Source organism: Triticum aestivum, chromosome 1B (assembly GCF_018294505.1).
Source record: "Triticum aestivum cultivar Chinese Spring chromosome 1B, IWGSC CS RefSeq v2.1, whole genome shotgun sequence".
Lineage (NCBI taxonomy): Eukaryota > Viridiplantae > Streptophyta > Magnoliopsida > Poales > Poaceae > Triticum > Triticum aestivum.
The window spans coordinates 568,614,113-568,636,724 of NC_057795.1; the positions used below are offsets into that span (position 1 = coordinate 568,614,113).

General features: G+C 44.0%; 1 long non-coding RNA gene across 1 annotated transcript; it reads left to right on the forward strand.

Annotated features, from left to right (window-relative positions):
- Nucleotides 1-10,555: 10,555 nt before the first annotated feature.
- Nucleotides 10,556-11,446, forward strand: LOC123095650 (uncharacterized). Its single transcript, XR_006446280.1, has 3 exons — nucleotides 10,556-10,745; nucleotides 10,830-10,905; nucleotides 11,296-11,446. It is a non-coding gene; the product is annotated as an uncharacterized lncRNA (long non-coding RNA).
- The last annotated feature ends 11,166 nt before the right edge of the window (nucleotides 11,447-22,612 follow it).

A 22,612-nucleotide genomic window follows, 5' to 3' on the forward strand; every position in this document is an offset into this window, starting at 1 on the left:
GGCAGATGATCCCTCCGTGACGGCGCCTGTTCTAAAGCGTGCTCGCACGCGTCTCCAGAACAACATCCGGCATCCGAAGGTTCCAACTGATGGCACCGTCCGCTACAGTCCATATCGTCGCGGCGGTTTCAGCGCCGCCGTCTCCGTTCCTACTATGCATCATCAAGCTCTTATTGATCCTGCTTGGACGGCTGCCATGCGAGAGGAGTTCTCTGCCCTTCAGCGCACTGAGACGTGGTCTCTTGTGCCTCGTCCTCCCGGCACCAACATTGTCAGCTGTAAGTGAAGTTTTAAGCTCAAGGAACGGTCTGATGGCTTTCTTGATAAGTACAAAGCACGTTTGGTTGCACGTGGGTTTACTCAGCAATATGGTGTTGATTATGTTGCCACTTTTAGTCCGGTTGTGAAGCCGGCCACTGTTCGTCTTGTGTTGTCACTTGCTGTTTCACAGGGCTGTTGTTTACGTCAGATTGATGTCAGCAATGCATTCCTTCATGGTCTGCTTAAAGAGGATGTGTACATGCAGCAGCCCCCAGGTTTTGAGGATCCTCGGTATCCCCATCATGTTTGCAAGCTTCGGAAGTCTATTTATGGACTCAAACAGTCTCCCCGAGCATGGTACTCTCGCCTTAGTGATCGACTGCATCAGCTTGGGTTTCACTCGTCCAAGGTTGACACCAGTGGCGGAGCTTGATCAGGATTATAGGAGGGGCTAATCCATGTAGGAGGGGCTATTCAATCAAAGATTGGGCAAAACACCATCATTCCTGTCTAATTATGTGCTAATATTATAAGAAATCTACACAAGCAGGGGGGGGGGGGGGGGGCATGGCCCAGGTTGGCCCAAAGGAAGCTCCGCCACTGGTTGACACCTCCCTCTTAATTTTTCGGCAAGGAGTTGTGGTCACTTACATGTTGGTCTATGTTGATGATATTGTCATTGCTGGCTCTTGCTCTAATGCAGTTGATCGTTTGCTTCGCACTTTGGCTGGGTCCTTTCCCATCAAAGACCTGGGGCGTCTTTCTTACTTCCTTGGGATTGAAGCCACTTACAATTCCGGGGGAATGGTGTTGTCTCAACGGAAGTATGCTGATGCTATTCTTCATCGTGCTCATATGGAGAATTGCAAGGAGGTTTCTACTCCCATGTCAGTCGCCGATAAGTTGGCAGCAGATCTTGGTACTCCCCTCACTGATAATGATGCCTTCAGCTATCGTAGCATGGTTGGAGGATTGCAGTACCTTACTCTTACTCGTCCTGATATTTCGTTTGCTGTCAACAAAGTGTGCCAATATTTTGCCAAACCCACTAATGTGCATTGGGAAGCAGTCAAGCGTATACTCAGGTATATCAAGGGTACTCTGACCACTGGACTCTGCATTCGCCGGTCTAGCTCCACACTTCTTAGTGTATTTACTGATGCTGATTGGGTAGGTTGTGTTGATGACCGACGCTCTACAGGTGGTTTTGTGGTTTTTCTTGGCCCTAACCTGATTTCATGGAGTGCTCGAAAACAACCCATAGTTTCACGGTCAAATACCGAAGCAGAGTACAAGGCGCTTGCAAATGGCACGGCTGAAGTTACTTGGGTGCAATCCGTGCTTAAAGAACTAGGAGTATTTCTGCCACGGCCACCAGTTTTATGGTGTGACAATTTGGGTGCTACCTATCTGAGTGCAAATCCAGTTTTTCATGCAAGGACAAAACACATTGAGGTGGATTTTCACTTTGTGAGAGAAAGGGTGGCACAAGGAGCGTTGGATGTCCGGTTTGTGTCCTCCAGTGATCAAGTAGCGGACGCTTTCACTAAGCCGACTACTAAGTTTATGTTGGAGAAATTACGACGCAATCTCAACCTCGTGGCCGGTTGAGATTGAGGGGGAATGTTAACGTATATACATTAGTAGATAATCCTTGTAATTTTATTTGACAGATTGTCTAGGATAGTTTCCTTGTAAATCTGATCTTGTAATCTCTTGTACTTGGCAACCAAGCTTGCCGTATTATTAATACTTGGCAACCAACCAATCTCTTGTACTTGACAGATTGTCTAGGATTGTCTAGGAGTAGTATGCAAGTCCGTCGCTACCATGCACGGCAAAACCATTCCATCTATTTTGACTTAATTACTTGTGAACAACCAAGTAACTTGAGGACAATGACCCAACGGTGAGGATGCCAAACGTAGCATGTAATTCAAGGCAATTGCTAGTCCACATTCAGATCTAACCCACACATCTGAGCTCATGTCATGAATCGTTGATTAGGGAAACTCGCCAGAGTCTCACCAGAAGCTAACATGTTTCCTATTGCAACCACGGACAAGCACAAGATCGAACACAAACCACTAGAATGGCCCAAATCCGAACAGATTTCCTCTGGTTCTTGCAGCTTCTTCTCGAACAGCGATCACGCCAGCACAATCCTCCCCGGTGCTGATTGGGTGGCGTCTGAGCAGCACGGCGAGACTTCGTTTGTTCTTTACTACAGCTTCTCGTTGAAAAACGATCAAGCCGTCTCAACCCTCTTGAGCTCGAGCAGTATTGCGAGATTTTGTATGGTTCTTGCACAAGCGCACGAACTTCCTTGAGAGCTTGCCCATCACCGGGTTCGAGCAAGAGGAGTCGATCTACTCGTCCGGCAAACCCTCCACTACTCTGAAAGCCTCGTTGGCGGCGTCGACTCTGTTGCACGGCAGCGGAGCCGAGTGGGCCTCTCCAATGCCGTTGCCTACAGGGATGGAAAGATCTCACTGCTGGTCATTATTGAAGGATTACGTCACGATTGACCGATGATCGTGTGGAATGTTTAGGTCTATTTTGTCAGTTAACATCTGAATGTTTTGCTGTTTGTGCATTCTCAGGTTTGGATGTTTTGTTCGACGTGTGTGTTGTTTTTTTAGAAAAGGAGGAATACCCCCGCGTCTGCATCTGGACAATGCATACGGCTATTTTATTAATTATTAACACAAGACCTTACAAAGTCATACAACAGTAAGTCCAAAGCCACCATCTATGCAACATCGGTCACTACTCCTATTTAGTTGATGAAGAGGCGCTGATAGTCTAGGCCTAATACCAAACAAAACTGGCAACCAAACCTAACATCTAAGACCTGAGGTCCCAACCAGGACGCCTGCCGGGTATGGGCACCCACCAGTCTGCCGTCCTCCTCAACCAGGACGCCTGCCGGGTATGTGAAGGAAATATGCCCTAGAGGCAATAATAACGTTTATTTATTTTCTCATATCATGATAAATGTTTATTATTCATGCTAGAATTGTATTACCCGGAAACATAATACATGTGTGAATACATAGACAAACATAGTGTTACTAGTATGCCTCTACTTGACTAGCTCGTGAATCAAAGATGGTTAAGTTTCCTAACCATAGACATGAGTTGTCATTTGATTAACGGGATCACATCATTAGGACAATGATGTGATTGACTTGATCCATTCCATTAGCTTAGCACTTGATCGTTTAGTATGTTGCTATTGCTTTCTTGATGACTTATACATGTTCCTATGACTATGAGATTATGTAACTTCCGCTTACCGGAGGAACACTTTGTGTGCTACCAAACGTCACAACCTAACTGGGTGATTATAAAGGTGCTCTACAGGTGTCTCTAAAGGTACTTGTTGAGTTGACGTATTTCGAGATTAGGATTTGTCACTCCGATTGTCAGAGAGGTATCTCTGGGCCCTCTCAGTAATGCACATCACTATAAGCCTTGCAAGCACTGTAGATAATGAGTTAGTTATGAGATGATGCATTACTAACGAGTAAAGAGACTTGCCGGTAACGAGATTGAACTAGGTATTGAGATACCGACGATCGAATCTCGGGCAAGTAACATACCGATGACAAAGGGAACAACATATGTTGTTATGCGGTTTGACCGATAAAGATCTTCGTAGAATATGTAGGAGCCAATATGAGCATCTAGGTTCCGCTATTGGTTATTCACCGGAGACCTCGGTCATGTCTACATAGTTCTCGAACCCGTAGGGTCCGCATGCTTAAAGTTAGATGACAATTATATTATGAGTTTATGTGTCATTACAAGAAATATGTCAACTTATGACCTTCTGTCAGTGACCCTGGAAGAATTGGTCATAGATTTATGACCATTTGAGACCAATTGGTCAAAAGCTGTTCGAGGGGCTCCAAACCCTAAACCATTGCGACCATTTTGGTCAGAAAGGTCATAATTTCCTTACATGAAATGGTCATAAAGCTAACAGCGCTAGTCCGCTGCCTTATTTCTAGTTGTTAACGACCAATATAGATGGTCATAGCCTTGTAAATTGTGGTGGGTTGCTATGACTAGGCGCCACCTCATCAGTTTTGCCTATGTGTCATGTCCATGTGGCAGTTTTTGCCCTAGGTTGTGAAGCAACCTATATTTCTGTCATTCCCAAAATTCTCAAAAAAATCTCATAAATTCTTTGGGTCATATCTTCGTCAAATATGTAAAAACCTTCCTTGCCTAGTTCAAAAATAATTCAAAAATATTCATTTTCCTATTCTGTTCAGAGTAACAGTTTGTGAAGGAAGTACCACTTTGGCATGTCCAAATAGTATCCATTTTCTACAGTACTTTCCTATGCCCAAATAACCATCCTCCACCAAATGCCAGCTCAATCCATTCATTATTTTGAGCCGAGCTTCAACATTCGTATTTATGTCCAGTGTGGTGGTTTGCAAAGCAAGTACCACCTAGGGTCCTCCTTTTGAGCTGAAAATTTGTGAAGACGGTCTTCTTAGTAACTGATCATCCTCAGCCAAAACTCACGCCCATTAGCCATGTACATTTCCCGTACCGCTAATCAAACACTTGGCCGCTAATTCATGTTTGAGCATCGATCGGTCTCCTCGTGAGAATCTTATGTTGTAATTTTGTTCCTAGCACCTACCTGGGGAGTGCTCAACCCACTAGACATGCCTAGGCTGCCCAGAACACATGGCAACGCCACGGTCACGCGGTGACCACGCGACGGGCATGCGAGTTTACGCGCTCTAGAGTTGGGGCCCTCGGCCACCGCCCAAACCTCGACGTATCACCACCAAACAATGTATTTATGATTAAATAGGTACTTATGTAACTAGAAATGATTTTTGGAAAAAATAAATAGCAAACTATGAGGCAGCTGCAGTTCAAATTTGACCCGCTTCCAACTGAATCGGCGGGAATTTGTCTTTTTCACCAGAGGTGGATCAAAACTTTTGACACCCAACCATTTTGTCAATTGTGCATTAAATATGTCCTAATATTTTATAAAAATGATTTGGTACAATTTTGCAACAAATATATGGTAGGTCCTTCACAAAAAAACCTCATTTCGGGCACTCGAAAAATGGAAAATGAATTTTCCGTGCAAAGAAAATGAAAACTCCCTTTGGCAACATTGTTTGGAATTCCAAGATGCACCCTTGTGCACAATATGAGATCATTTGAACAAACTATGCCATGAATGTGACCATGAGATTGAGCGTTTGGGTTGAAATCCATGAATCTTCACACATGATAGCTCATTTATGAGAACACTTTTCTAAAATAATTTCTGTATTACAAGATTATTATTTTTCCTGGAAACTTGGTCACACATAATGACACAATGCGAAGGTTTTCCAATTTTTTGATTTTTTTTGAATTTTTTATGCCCGTTTGAAAATGCGGTCAAAACGGCGGGCTTGACCGTTCCTAGCTAGTGGTTGAATCTTGGAAAACTTTTGATGTTTCTCTGATTAAATAGATACTTATGTACCTAGAAATGATTTTTGGAAAAAATAAATAGCAAACTATGAGGCAGCTGCAGTTCAAATTTGACCCGCTTCCAACTGAATCGGCGGGAATTTGTCTTTTTCACCAGAGGTGGATCAAAACTTTTGACACCCAACCATTTTGTCAATTGTGCATTAAATATGTCCTAATATTTTATCAAAATGATTTGGTACAATTTTGCAACAAATATATGGTAGGTCCTTCACAAAAAAACCTCATTTCGGGCACTCGAAAAATGGAAAATGAATTTTCCATGCAAAGAAAATGAAAACTCCCTTTGGCAACATTGTTTGGAATTCCAATATGCACCCTTGTGCACAATATGAGATTATTTGACCAAACTATGCCATGAATGTGACCATGAGATTGAGCGTTTGGGTTGAAATCCATGAATCTTCACACATGATAGCTCGTTTATGAGAACACTTTTCTAAAATAATTTCTGTATTACAAGATTATTATTTTTCCTAGAAACTTGGTCACACATAATGACACAATGCGAAGGTTTTCCAATTTTTTGATTTTTTTTGAATTTTTTATGCCCGTTCCAAAATGCGGTCAAAACGGCGGGAATGACCGTTCCTAGCTAGTGGTTGAATCTTGGATTTTTTTGGTGTTTCTCTGATTAAATAGATACTTATGTACCTAGAAATGATTTTTGGAAAAAATAAATAGCAAACTATGAGGCAGCTGCCGTTCAAATTTGACCCGCTTCCAACTGAATCGGCGGGAATTTGTCTTTTTCACCAGAGGTGGATCAAAACTTTTGACACCCAACCATTTTGTCAATTGTGCATTAAATATGTCCTAATATTTTATAAAAATGATTTGGTACAATTTTGCAACAAATATATGGTAGGTCCTTCACAAAAAAACCTCATTTCGGGCACTCGAAAAATGGAAAATGAATTTTCCGTGCAAAGAAAATGAAAACTCCCTTTGGCAACATTGTTTGGAATTCCAATATGCACCCTTGTGCATAATATGAGATCATTTGAACAAACTATGCCATGAATGTGACCATGAGATTGAGCGTTTGGGTTGAAATCCATGAATCTTCACACATGATAGCTCGTTTATGAGAACACTTTTCTAAAATAATTTCTGTATTACAAGATTATTATTTTTCCTGGAAACTTGGTCACACATAATGACACAATGGGAAGGTTTTCCAATTTTTTGATTTTTTTGAATTTTTTATGCCCGTTCCAAAATGCGGTCAAAACGGCGGGAATGACCGTTCCTAGCTAGTGGTTGAATCTTGGATTTTTTTGGTGTTTCTCTGATTAAATAGATACTTATGTACCTAGAAATAATTTTTTGAAAAAATAAATAGCAAACTATGAGGCAGCTGCAGTTCAAATTTGACCCGCTTCCAACTGAATCGGCGGAAATTTGTCTTTTTCACGAGAGGTGGATCAAAATTTTTTACACCCAACCATTTTGTCAATTGTGCATTAAATATGGCCTAGTATTTTATAAAAATTATTTGGTCCAATTTTGCAACAATTATTTGGTAGTTCCTTCACAAAAAAACCTCCTTTCGGGCACTCGAAAAATGGAAAATGGTTTTTTCGTCCAACGAAAATGAAAACTTCCTTAGGCAACATTGTTTGCCATTCCAATATGCACCCTTGTGCACAATATGAGATCATTTGAACAAACTATGCCATGAATGTGGCCATAAGATTGATCATTTGGCTTGAAAGCCATTGATCTCCACACATGATAGCTCGTTTCTGAGAACACTTTTTTAAAATAATTGCCGTATTACAAGTTTGTTATTTTTCCTAGGAACTTGGCCACATATGATGACACAATGCGAAGGTTTCCCAATTTTTTGATTTTTTTTGAATTTTTTATGCCCGTTTTAAAATGCGGTCAAAACGGCGGGAATGACCGTTCCTAGCTAGTGGTTGAATCTTGGAATTTTTTTTGTGTTTCTCTGATTAAATAGATACTTATGTACCTAGAAATGATTTTTGGAAAAAATAAAGAGCAAACTATAATGCAGCTACAGTTCAAATTTGACCCGCTCCCAGCTAAATCGGCGGAAAGTTGTCTTTTTCACGAGAGGTGGATAAAAGCTTTTGACACCCAACCATTTGGTCAATTATGCATTAAATATGTCCTAGTATTTTAGGAAATTGATTTGGTCCAATTTTGCAACAAATATATGGCAGGTCCTTCACAAAAAAAAACTCTTTTTGGGCACTCCAAAAATGGAAAATTGATTTTTCGTTATTCAAGGAATAACACTACTAATTATTTGAAAACTTAACTAACATTGTCATAAAAAGAGAAGGAAACTTACCATCGGGAATCGTGGTGCTGCGTTGGAGCTCACGCTCCAATGAAGTTTCGCCGGGCGCTGTGGTGCTGTGTTGGTAGCGCCTATTGTTAATCAATTACGACAATCTTAGATGGTCATAAGCCCGCACTTCGTTCTGATTGGTCTATGGGCATGTCACGAGGATCAAGCATTACAGACCGTCGGATACTGCCAGATCCAACGGCCCACACCGTCATCCTCTCGCCACCCACACCCACCCGAAAGCAGCTCCCCTCACCTACACCACACGTCGTTGAGGACACTGACATGTGGGCCTAATTCCTCGCGGGCCCACCTATCAGTGAACTAATGCCACCACTCACCCACCGCACACCACTCCCCCCCTCTCCCCCGCACACCACTCCCCCCACGATCCGCAGCCCAAACCCTAACCCCTCTCCCCTCTCCCTCCATTGGACCGCCGCTGCCACCTACAGCGGCCGATCCCGCCGCGACCTCCCCTCCCACCTCAAGCCGCTCCTCCTCGCCTTCGTGGACGACCACCTGCTCCCGCCGTTCGCGCCCGCGCTGCTCATCATTGCCTCGCTCCTCGCCCGCGGATCGCAGAGCATCTCATGGCGTCCCCGGCGCGGCCAGCCTCCGTCTCCGGCCCCTTCGGCTCCGCCGCCGACCTCGCCATCTTCTCCACTCTGACCACGACGCGGCGGGCGGATCCAGGCCGTGCGAGCGAGACGGCGGCCAGATCCTCGATGGCGAGGACACGCAGCGGTCCCCGCCGGCCAAATCAGGTCCGTCTCCTCCTGCAGCTGAGTCGTTTTACTGGCGATTTGCCTCGCATGACCACGACCTCTGACCCCTTCTCATTGATTTGCTCGGGCGGCCGCCTCTCCCACCATCGACGGTGCATGCTCAACGCAGAGATCCGCCGCGCCAAGGCCAAGCTCCTCAAGGAGGATCCACCCAAGCTACACGCCGGCCACAGCCCCCCTCCCCATGCAGCAGCTGTCGCCGCCGTGTACCTCGACAGATCTGCCGCCCTCGACAGCGTCAGACGAAGGCGGGGCCTCCGCCGCTGCAGGCACAGTCGCCTCTGCCGCTGCGGTCCTCAACCGACCCTGCCGCCCTCGTCCAAGGCATCCTCGTGTGCAACACTAGCTCGATTAGGTGAGCTCGCATGGCCTTGTTCACTCAGTTTTCTACATGCGCCTGATCCATGCAGGTCAGGGATCAGTGATTGAATTGTTTAGACACCTTTTTTGGATAAAACTTGTTTATCTGTGTCGTCATTAAATAAGAATGAAGATTTGCACCTTTGCATTAGTGAATTATAAAGAGAAGTGAACATATAAATATAGGCCAATTTGCTAGCATTCTGGTGCTTATCAACACTCGAAATCCGCTTGTCTAGCTTCAACCTATCTTGCTTTGCTATGAATATTCCTTTGGGATGACTAAAACTGGAGCTATACTAGCCTATCTCTGCTATGTTCCATCCACTATATCTGTTTAACCAACCTGATCCTCCAAACATAAAAGCTCAAGTGTGTACTGAATCATGTGTTATTTAGTTAGCTAAGCAGTATCTTTAGTTTTCTAATGATTGCTCAACTCTCAATTCTGAATAAATAAGTAGCTGACCCTATTGGTTCTTTCTTTCTTCAGGGCTATGAGTTGATGGCCACGCTGCTGTTTTGCCCTACTTGATAATTCTTTTACTGTCCGGTCTGCTCTGCTCTGCATAGTTTCCAGTTGCTTATAAAATGATAAAACTGTGGTGATGTGAGGTCCGCCAATGGTTTGTAATTTTGGTTTCATCCCCAACCTCTCCAGCTAGCTTCTTCTTCACATCATATCATATTTGCACCTGCTGCTGCATCATGGATTGGATGGTCACCTACTAGCTAAGTAGATTAGCTTGTATTGCCATCGAATTAGTCAATATTGTTTCACTTGGCTTGTTTCTTGTACTAGGTCTGTCAATTACAGCATAAACAAACAAATTGCTTAGCTCTCAACTATGAATACATAGCTAGCTGAACCTGTTCTTTCTTTCTCTCTAAAGAGCTATGACTTACATGGGTCAAGCTGCTGTTTTTCTGTGCTCGATGATACTATTGCTGCCTGTATACTGATACATGTGGTGATATTTACCCGAACTGAAGTTGTGAATGTACCATTATTTTCCTGCTCACAAGCATTTGATCTCTACTGGAATATTAGTGTTTTTTATGGGAGGAATATCACAATAGTAGTGCATTTTCCTGCTGTTTTATGGGAAGCCTCCTCCCATTATCACAATATCACAATACTGTAGCCATTAAAGCTTGTTCATCCAGAAATTTTACATTACATACATTGTGCTATATATAGTGGCCGTTCAAACTTGTTAAACAACCTTCTGTTGTTGTTCCTGTAATCTCTGATTTGTAGCATTGTTGGTTTTGCTCTTTTTTTGTCTTAAAACTTGATGGGCCAAAGATCCTTTGTTTGTATGTTATCATCACTATGATCTTCAGTTTTCCATACACTGTGATCTTCAGTTTTTCATTGCGTGTTTTTTCTGCAGTTTGCTTGGTGTGTGGACAGGGCCAAAGGACAAGATGCTTCAATCCGGCGAGGACAGAGCCAAATGACCAAAGTTTGTTCATCTGTTGCCAAGGTGACCCCTCTCCTCCTCCTCTCTATTTTTTGTTCATTTTCTCATATGATCTGATGCGTGCTCTCTTGCTTGGTGTGTGTGCAGTTTGGTACCATCCCGTGGGGAGGGCCAGGGACAAGCTGCTCCGATCCGGCGAGGATGCCCACCATCTATTGTTAAGGTGATCTCTCTCTCTCTACATATATATATACATATCCTGTTATGATGATTCTCAGCCCCGCCCCGCCTTTAAGCTATGCATTCAGAAGAAACATTCTATAGTAAAGTATGGGGTTGTTGATTAAACTGCTGCTGTGTTCACTTCAATGAGAAAAAGTGTAGTTAATTCAGGTTGTGAACATTTCTTAGGAGTTATATTAAGACACATACTGTATGAGAAAAACTGCTGCTGTTGTGTTCACTTCAATGAGAAAAACTGCTGCTGTGTTCACTTCAATGAGAAAAACTGCTGCTGTGTTCACTTCAACTGAGTTACTCCTTTTTTGAATGGAATGTTCATAATATATTGTCTCCAGTTTTTCTAATTTTTATCAGCTGATTCATGTAACAGGGCGTCCGTGGAAGGCCCAGTCCTGACTCTCCAGTGAGCCGGCATTTGATCGCTATTGAAGGAGCTACATGTAGAAGAAGAAAATACTTGTAGAGCTTGTAACTGATTCCCATAGTTGTAGAGCTTGTATCAGCTAAGCTTGTATTACGTGTAACTTGTAGAACTTGTAAATGCTACAGCTTGTAGGACTTGTCATTTGTAGAGCTTGTAAATAAGCTTGTATATGCTACAGCTTGTAGGACGTGTCATTTGTAGAGCTTGTATTGAATCTGGCTATTGTTATTTGAAGTATCTTGTGTGTTTTTCCTTGCCAATTTAACTACTAGTTATTTTCTTATTGTCAAATTGAAATATGAAGAATTTGGGCCTAATAGCTAGGACCCACTTATCAGAACCTGACAAGTGGGATCTGTTTGACTAGTGGACCCATTTTATAAAAAAAACTAAAACTATTGTACAAAAAGTCCATGACCCATAAAATAAAAAGGCCAAATTGTTGGGCTAGGCCCATGTAGCTAGAGAAAATTAATAGAGAAAATATACAGTAAAAAGGCCGAATTGTTGGGCTCGGCCCATGTAGAAAATCGAATTGGACCGGGCTGAATCTTGTGCCACATCAGCTTGCCATGCTGGATGCCTACGTGGCCTGGGGGAGGTTGCTAGTGACCAAAACGCCACAGTAGGAATATTTTAGTCGTAAACGTCTTTGACCATTCCAGAAGAAAGGTCGCTATAGTCAGTTTATGACGGCCAGCTTTTGACCTTCTGTTTTTGGTCACAAAAAGGTCGTAAATGGAAATTTGTGACCTTTCAGTGACCAATAGTGGTGGTCACAAGTTGACATATTTCTTGTAGTGTGTTTTGATGTACCGAAGGATGTTCGGAGTCCCGGATGTGATCACGGACATGACGAGGAGTCTCGAAATGGTCGAGACATGAAGATCGATATATTGGACGACTATATTTGGACACCGAAAAGGTTCCGGGTGAGATTGGGACAATACCGGAGCTCCGGGAGGTTATCGGAACCCCCCGGGAGGTATATGGGCCTTAATGGGCCTTAGTGGAAAGGAGGGGAAAGGAGCAAGGGAGGGGGCGCGCCCTCCCCCAATCCCAATCCGAATTGGGAGGGGGGCCGGCCCCCTTTCCTTCCTCCCTCTTTCCTCTTCCTTCCCTCTCCCTCTCCAAATAGGAAAGGGAGGAGTCCTACTCCCAGTGGGAGTAGGACTCCGCCCTTGGGCGCGCCTCCTTCCTTTGGCCGGCCCCCTCCTCCACTCCTTTATATACGGGGGAGGGGGGCACCCCATAGACACAACAATTGATCATTGATCTCTTAGCCGTGTGCGGTGCCCCCTCCACCATAGTCCTCCTCGATAATATCGTAGCGGTGCTTAGGCGAAGCCCTGCATCGGTAGAACATCATCATCGTCACCATGCCGTCGTGCTGAAGGAACTCTCCCTCGACACTCGGCTGGATCGGAGTTCGAGGGACGTCATCGAGCTGAACGTGTGCAAGAACTCGTAGGTGCCGTGCTTTCGGTGCTTGATTGGTCGGGCCGTGAAGACGTACGACTGCATCAACCGCGTTGTGCTAATGCTTCCGCTTTCGGTCTACCAGGGTATGTAGACACACTCTCCCCTCTCGTTGCTATGCATCACCATGATCTTGCGTGTGCGTAGGATTTTTTTTGAAATTACTACGTTTCCCAACAGTGGCATCCGAGCCTAGGTTTTATGCATTGATGTTATATGCACGAGTAGAACACAAGTGAGTTGTGGGCAATACAAGTCATACTACTTACCAACATGTCATACTTTGGTTCGGCGGTATTGTTGGATGAAGCGGCCTGGACCGACATTACGCGTACACTTACGCGAGACTGGTTCTACCGACGTGCTTTGCACATAGGTGGCTGGCGGGTGTCAGTTTCTCCAACTTTAGTTGAACCGAGTGTGGCTACGCCCGGTCCTTGAGAAGGTTAAAACATCACTAACTTGACGAACTATCGTTGTGGTTTTGATGCGTAGGTAATAACGGTTCTTAGTCAGCCCGTAGCAGCCACATAAAACTTGCAACAACAAAGTAGAGGACGTCTAACTTGTTTTTGCAGGGCATGTTGTGATGTGATATGGTCAAGACGTGGTGCTATATTTTATTGTATGAGATGATCATGCTTTGCAATCGAGTTATCGGCAACTAGCAGGAGCCATATGGTTGTCGCTTTATTGTATGCAATGCAATCGCCCTGTAATTGCTTTAGATTATCACTAAGCGGTAGCGATAGTCGTAGAAGCAATAGTTGGCGAGACGACAACGACGCTACAATGGAGATCAAGGTGTCGCGCCGGTGATGATGGTGATCATGACGATGCTTCGGAGATGGAGATCACAAGCATAAGTTGATGATGGCCATATCATATCACTTGTATTGATTGCATGTGATGTTTATCTTATGCATCTTATCTTGCTTTGATTGACGGTAGCATTATAAGATGATCTCTCACTAAATTTCAAGATAAAAGTGTTCTCCCCGAGTATGCACCGTTGCCAAAGTTCGTCGTGCCCAGACACCACATGATGATCGGGTGTGATAAGCTCTACGTCCATCTACAACGGGTGCAAGCCAGTTTTGCACACGCAGAATACTCAGGTTAAACTTGACGAGCCTAGCACATGCAGATATGGCCTCGGAACACTGAGACCGAAAGGTCGAGCGTGAATCATATAGTAGATATGATCAACATAGTGATGTTCACCATTGAAAACTACTCCATTTCACGTGATGATCGGTTATGGTTTAGTTGATTTGGATCACGTGATCACTTAGATGATTAGAGGGATGTCTATCTAAGTGGGAGTTCTTAAGTAATGTGATTAATTGAACTTAAATTTATCATGAACTTAGTACCTGATAGTATTTTGCTTGTCTATGTTTGTTGTAGATAGATGGCTTGTGCTGTTGTTCCGTTGAATTTTAATGCGTTCCTTGAGAAAGCAAAGTTGAAAGATGATGGTAGCAATTACACGGACTGGGTCCGTAACTTGAGGATTATCCTTATTGCTGCACAGAAGAATTACGTCCTGGAAGCACCGCTAGGTGCAAAACCTGCTGCAGGAGCAACACCAGATGTTATGAATGTCTGGCAGAGCAAAGCTGATAACTACTCGATAGTTCAGTGTGCCATGCTTTACGGCTTAGAACCAGGACTTCAACGATGTTTTGAACGTCATGGAGCAAATGAGATGTTCCAGGAGTTGAAGTTAATATTTCAAGCAAATGCCCGGATTGAGATATATGAAGTCTCCAATAAGTTCTACAGCTGCAAGATGGAGCAGAATAGTTCTGTGAGTGAGCATATACTCAGAATGTCTGGGTATAACAATCACTTGATTCAACTGGGAGTTAATCTTCCGGATGATAGCATCATTAACATAATTCTTCAATCATTGCCACCAAGCTACAAGAGCTTCGTGATGAACTATAATATGCAAGGGATGGATAAGACAATTCCCGAGCTCTTCGCAATGCTAAAGGCTGCGGAGGTAGAAATCAAGAAGGAGCATCAAGTGTTGATGGTCAATAAGACCACCATTTCAAGAAAAAGGGCAAAGGGAAAAAGAAGGGGAACTTCAAGAAGAACAACAAGCAAGTTGCTGCTCAAGAGAAGAAACCCAAGTCTGGACCTAAGCCTGAGACTGAGTGCTTCTACTACAAGCAGACTGGTCACTAGAAGCGGAACTGCCCCAAGTATTTGGCGGATAAGAAGGATGGCAAGGTGAAAAAAGGTATATGTGATATAATGTTATTGATGTGTACCTTACCAGAACTCGCAGTAGCACCTGGGTATTTGATACTGGTTCTGTTGCTAATATTTGCAACTCGAAACAGGGACTACAGATTAAGCGGACACTGGCTAAGGACGAGGTGACGATGCGCGTGGGAAATGGTTCAAAAGTCGATGTGATCGCCGTCAGCACGCTACCTCTACATCTACCTTCGGGATTAGTTTTAGACATAAATAATTGTTATTTGGTGCCACGTTGAGCATGAACATTATATCTGGATCTTGTTTGATGCGAGACGGTTATTCATTTAAATCTGAGAATAATGGTTGTTCTATTTATGGTCATGCACCCTTAAAGAGTGGTCTATTTTTGATGGATCTCGATAGTAGTGATACACATATTCATAATGTTGAAGCCAAAAGATGCAGAGTTGATAATGATAGTGCAACTTATTTGTGGCACTACCGTTTAGGTCATATTGGTGTAAAGCGCATAACTCCATACCGATGGACTTTTGGAATTACTTGATTATGAATCACTTGGTACTTGCGAACCATACCCCATGGGCAAGATGACTAAAACGTCGTTCCAGAACTATGGAGAGAGCAACTGATTTATTGGAAATCATACATACTAATGTATGTGGTGCAATGAATATTGAGGCTCGCGGCGGTTATCGTTATTTTCTCACCTTCACAGATGATTTGAGAAGATATGGGTATATCTACTTAATGAAACATAAGTCTGAAACATTTGAAAAGTTCAAAGAATTTCAGAGTGAAGTTGAAAATCATTGTAACAAGAAAATAAAGTTTCTACTATCTGATTGTGGAGGAGAGTATTTGAGTTACGAGTTTGGTTTACATTTGAAGCAATGTGGAATAGTTTCGCAACTCACGCCGCCTGGAAGACCACAGTGTAATGGTGTGTCCAAACGTCGTAATCGTACTTTACTAGATATGGTGCCATCTATGATTTACCGCTATCGTTTTGGGGTTATGCTTTAGAGACGGCCGCATTCACATTAAATAGGGCACCATCAAAATCCATTGAGACGACGCCTTATGAACTGTGGTTTGGCAAGAAACCAAAGTTGTCGTTTCTTAAAGTTTGGGGCTGCGATGCTTATGTGAAAAAGCTTCACCCGATAAGCTCGAACCCAAATTGGATAAATGTGTCTTCATAGGATACCCAAAGGAAACTGTTGGGTACACCTTCTATCACAGATCCGAAGGCAAGACATTTGTTGCCAAGAATGGATCCTTTCTAGAGAAGGAGTTTCTCTCGAAAGAAGTGAGTGGGAGGAAAGTAGAACTTGATGAGGTAACTGTACCTACTCCTTTATTGGAAAATAGTTCATCACAGAAACCGGTTCCTGTGACGACTACACCAATAAGTGAGGAAGCTAATGATGTTGATCATGAAACTTCAGATCAAGTTACTACAGAACCTCGTAGGTCAACCAGAGTAAGATCCACACTAGAGTGGTATGGTAATCCTATTCTGGAGGTCATGTTACTTGACCATGGAGAACCTACGAACAATGAGGAAGCGATGATGAGCCCAGATTCTGTAAAATGGCTTGAGGCCATGAAATCTGAGATGGGATCCATGTATGAGAACAAGGTGTGGACTTTGGTTGACTTGCCCGCTGATCGGCAAGCCATCGAGAATAAATGGATCTTCAAGAAAAAGACTGACGTTGATGGTAATGTTACTATATACAAAGCTCGACTTGTTGCGAAAGGTTTTCAACAAGTTCAAGGGGTTGACTATGATGAGACTTTCTCACCCGTAGCGATGCTTAAGTCTGTCCGAATCATGTTAGCAGTTGCCGCATTTTATTATTATGAAATTTGGCAAATGGATGTAAAAACCGCATTCCTGAATGGATTTCTAGAAGAAGAGTTGTATATGATGCAACCAGAAGGTTTTGTCAATCCAAAGGACACTAACAAAGTGTGCAAGCTCCAGCGATCCATTTATGGACTCGTGCAAGCCTCTCGGAGTTGGAAAAACACTTTGATAGTGTGATCAAAGCATATGGTTTTATACAGACTTTTGAAGAAGCCTGCATTTACAAGAAAGTGAGTGGGAGCTATATAGCATTTCTAATATTATATGTGGACGACATATTATTGATTGGAAATTATATAGAATTTCTGGATAGCATAAAAGGATACTTGAATAAAAGTTTTTCACAGAAAGACCTCGGTGAAGCTGCTTACATATTGGGCATCAAGATCTATAGAGTTAGATCAAGATGCTTAATTGGACTTTCACAAAGTACATACCTTGATAAAGTTTTGAAAAAGTTCAAAATGGATCAAGCAAAGAAAGGGTTCTATCTAGGAGTGGATCACTGGACAATGGTCAAGAACATCCTGAAATACCTGAAAAGGACTAAGGATAAGTTTCTCGTTTATGGAGGTGACAAAGAGCTAGTCGTAAACGGTTACGTCGATGCAAGCTTTGACACTGATCCGGACGATTCTAAATCGCAAACCGGATACGTGTTTATATTGAACAGAGGAGCTGTCAGTTCGTGCAGTTCTAAACAAAGCGTCGTGGCGGGATCTACATGTGAAGCGGAGTACATAGCTGCTTCGGAAGCAGCAAATGAAGGAGTCTGGATGAAGGAGTTCATATCCGATCTAGGTGTCATACCTAGTGTATCGGGTCCAATGAAAATCTTTTGTGACAATACTGGTGCAATTGCCTTGGCAAAGGAATCCAAATTTCACAAGAGAACCAAGCACATCATGAGACGCTTCAATTCCATCCGGGACCAAGTCCAGTTGGGAGACATAGAGATTTGCAAGATACATACGGATCTGAATGTTGCAGACCCGTTGACTAAGCCTCTTCCACAAGCAAAACATGATCAGCACCATGGCTCCATCGGTGTTAGAATCATTACTGTGTAATCTAGATTATTGACTCTAGTGCAAGTGGGAGACTGAAGGAAATATGTTGGGGAACATTGCAGAAAATAAACAATTTCTACGCTTCACCAAGATCAATCTATGGAGTCATCTAGCAACGAGAGAGAGGATAGCATCTACATACCCTTGTAGATCGCGAGCGGAAGCGTTCAAGAGAATGGGGTTGAGGGAGTCGTACTCGTCGTGATCCAAATCACCGGAGATCCTAGTGCCGAACGGACGGCACCTCCGCGTTGAACACACGTACGGTTGGGAAGACGTCTCCTCCTTCTTGATCCAGCAAGGGGGAAGGAGAGGTTGATGAAGATCTAGCAGCACGACAGCGTGGTGGTGGATGCAACAGCGATCTCGGCAGGTCTTCGCCAAGCTTCTGCGAGAGGGAGAGATGGTGTGTGGGGAGAGGGAGGCGCCAGAGACTTGGGTGCGGCTGCCCTCCCTCCCTCCCACTATATATAGGGCCCCTAAGGGGGGCGCCGGCCCTAGGAGATGCATTCTCCAAGGAGGGGCGACGGCCAAGGGGGTGGCTTGCTCCCCAAGGCAAGTGGAGGCGCCCCCCACCCCTAGGGTTTCCAACCCTAGGCGCAGGGGGGCCCAAGGGAGGGTGCACCCGCACACCAGGGGCTGGTTCCCCTCCCACTGCAGCCCATGAGGCCCTCCGAGATAGGTGGCCCCACCCGGTGGACCCCCAGGACCCTTCCGGTATTCCCGGTACAATACCGGTGACCCCCGAAACTTTCCCGATGGCCGAAACTGAACTTCCCATATATAAATCTTCACCTCCGGACCATTCCAGAACTCCTCGTGACGTCCGGGATCTCATCCGGGACTCCGAACAACTTTAGGGTTACTGCATACTTATATCTCTACAACCCTAGCATCACTGAACCATAAGTGTGTAGACCCTACGGGTTCGGGAGACATGCAGACATGACCGAGATGCCTCTCCGGTCAATAACCATCAGCGGGATCTAGATACCCATGTTGGCTCCCACATGCTCCTCGATGATCTCATCGGATGAACCACGATGTCGAGGATTCAATCAATCCCGTATACAATTCCCTTTGTCAATCGGTACGTTACTTGGCCGAGATTCGATCGTCGGTACCCCAATACCTCATTTAATCTCGTTACTGGCAAGTCACTTTACTTGTACCATAATGCATGATCCCGTGATCTCATTATGATGATGCATTATCGAGTGGGCCTAGAGATACCTCTCCGTCATACGGAGTGACAAATCATAGTCTCGATTCGTGCCAACCCAACAGACACTTTTGGAGATACCCGTAGTGCACCTTTATAGTCACCCAGTTACGTAGTGATGTTTGGCACACCCAAAGCACTCCTACGGTATCCGAGAGTTGCACAATCTCATGGTCTAAGGAAATGATACTTGACATTTGGAAAAGCTCTAGCGAAACGAACTACACGATCTTTGTGCTATGCTTAGGATTGGGTCTTGTCCATCACCTCATTCTCCTAATGATGTGATCCCGTTATCAATGACATCCAATGTCCATAGTCAGGAAACCATGACTATCTGTTGATCAACGAGCTAGTCAACTAGAGTCTCAGTAGGGACGTGTTGTGGTCTATATATTCACACATGTATTACGATTTCCGGATAACACAATTATAGCATGAATAATAGATAATTATCATGAACAAGGAAATATAATAATAACCTTTTTATTATTGCCTCTATGGCATATTTCCAACAGTCTCCCACTTGCACTAGAGTCAATAATCTAGTTACATTGTGATGGATCGAACACCCATTGCGTTCTGGTGTTGATCATGTTTTGCTCTAGGGAGAGGTTTAGTCAACGGATCTGCTATATTCAGGTCCGTATGTACTTTACAAATATCTATATCTCCATCTTGAACATTTTCACGAATGGAGTTGAAGCGACGCTTGATGTGCCTGGTCTTCTTGTGAAACCTAGGCTCCTTGGCAAGTGCAATAGCTCCAGTGTTGTCACAGAAGAGTGTGATCGGCCCCGACGCATTGGGTATGACTCCTAGGTCGGTGATGAACTCCTTCACCCAGATTGCTTCATGCGCTGCCTCCGAGGCTGCCATGTACTCCGCTTCACATGTAGATCCCACGACGACGCTTTGCTTGCAATTGCACCAGCTTACTGCCCCACCATTCAAGATATACACGTATCTGGTTTGTGACTTCGAGTCATCCAGATCTGTGTTGAAGCTAGTGTCGACGTAACCCTTTACGACGAGCTCTTCGTCACCTCCATATACGAGAAACATATCCTTAGTCCTTTTCAGGTACTTTAGGATGTTCTTGACCGCTGTCCAGTGTTCCATGCCGGGATTACTTTGGTACCTTCCTACCAAACTTACGACAAGGTTCATGTCAGGCCTGGTACACAACATGGCATACATGATAGACCCTATGGCCGAGGCATAGGGGACGACACTCATCTTTTCTCTATCTTCTGCCGTGGTCGGACATTGAGCCGAGCTCAATTTCACATCTTGAAAAACAGGCAAGAACCCCTTCTTGGACTGATCCATATTGAACTTCTTCAATATCTTATCAAGGTATGTGCTTTGTGAAACACCTATGAGGCGTCTTGATCTATCTCTATAGATCTTGATGCCTAATATGTAAGCATCTTCTCCAAGGTCCTTCATTGAAAAACACTTATTCAAGTAGGCCTTAATGTTGTCCAAAAGTTCTATATCATTTCCCATCAAAAGTATGTCATCTACATATAATATGAGAAATGCTACAGAGCTCCCACTCACTTTCTTGTAAACGCAGGCTTCTCCATAAGTCTGCATAAACCCAAACGCTTTGATCATCTCATCAAAGCGAATTGTCACGCCCAATATGTGATACTATCCTAAAGGAACTCGAAGGTCCCACCAAGGATAGAACCGCATATTGATACTCTTTTGCAAGGTGGATATCATTACATCAACATTACATGATAGATGGGGATACATACAAAAGGCATACAATGCCACACGAATACAACATCATCTTACATAATAGCACCATCCGACTATGGATGAAACAAAAACAGAAACTCAAATGACATCCACCCTGCTAGCCCAGGTTGCCGACCTGGAACCTATCCCCTGTTCGAAGAAGAAGCAGAAGAAGAACTCCAAAACAAGCAAACACCGCTCTCGCATCTCGATCATCGCATAACCTATACCTGCAACTGTTGTTGTAGTAATCTGTGAGCCACGAGGACTCAGCAATCCCATTACCATGGGTATCAAGACTAGCAAAGCTTAAAGGGAAAGGAAGGGGTAAAGTGGTGAGGTTGCAGCAGCGACTAAGCATGATATGGTGGCTAACTTACGCAAATAAGAGCGAGAAGAGAAACAACGGAACGGTCATGAAGCTAGCAATGATCGAGAGGTGATCCTAAACTCCTACTTACATCAAACATAACCCAAAACCGTGTTCACTTCCCGGACTCCGCCGAAAAGAGACCATCGCGGCTACACACGCGGTTGATGCGTTTTAATTCGGATCTGGTGTCAAGTTATCTACAACCGGACATTAACAAATTCCCATCTGCCCATAACTGCGGGCACAGCTTTCGAAAGTTTATACCTTGCAGGCGTGTCCCAACTTAGCCCATGATAAGCTCTCGCGATCAACAAAGGACATTTCTTCTCCCAGGAAGACCCGATCAGTCTTGGAATACCGGTTTACAAGACATTTCGACAATGGTAAAACAAGACCAGCAAAGCCGCCCGATGTGCCAACAATCCCGATAGGAGCTGCACATATCTCATTCTCAGGGCAACACCGGATAAGTCAAGCTATGAGTAAAACCAGACCTCGTGTTTCCCCAAGGGGGCCCCGCAGGCTGCTCGGTTCGAACCAGCACTTAGAGAAGCACTGGCCCGGGGGGGGGGGCTAAAATAAAGATGACCCTCAGGCTCCGGAAACCCAAGGGAAAAAGGGCAAGGTGAGGCAAATGGTAAAACCAAGGTTGGGCCTTGCTGGAGGAGTTTTATTCAAAGCGAACTGTCAAGGGGGTCCCATAAATCACCCAACCGCGTTAGGGACACAAAATCCGGGAACATAATACCGATAAGACAGAAACTAGGGTGGCAAGAGTGGAACAAAACACCAGGCATAAGGCCGAGCCTTCCATCCTTTACCAAGTATATAGATGCATTAATAATATAAGAGATATTGTGATATCCCAACAAAATCCTGTCGACCATGGTGCAATCTTCAACTTCACCTGCAACTAACAACGCTATAAGAGGGGCTGAGCAAAAGCGGTAACATAGACAAACAACGGTTTGCTAGGAGGGGTGACAAAGGTTAGAGGCTGACATGGCAAATTGGGAGGCTTGAAGAGCAAATGATAGGTAGCGCAGCATAGCGATAGAACGAAGCAACTAGCATAGCAATGATAGTAGTGAGTGTTGGAAATATGCCCTAGAGGCAATAATAAAAGGATTATTATTATATTTCCTTGTTCATGATAATTGTCTTTATTCATGCTATAATTGTATTATCCGGAAATCGTAATACACATGTGAATACATAGACCATAATATGTCCCTAGTAAGCCTCTAGTTGACTAG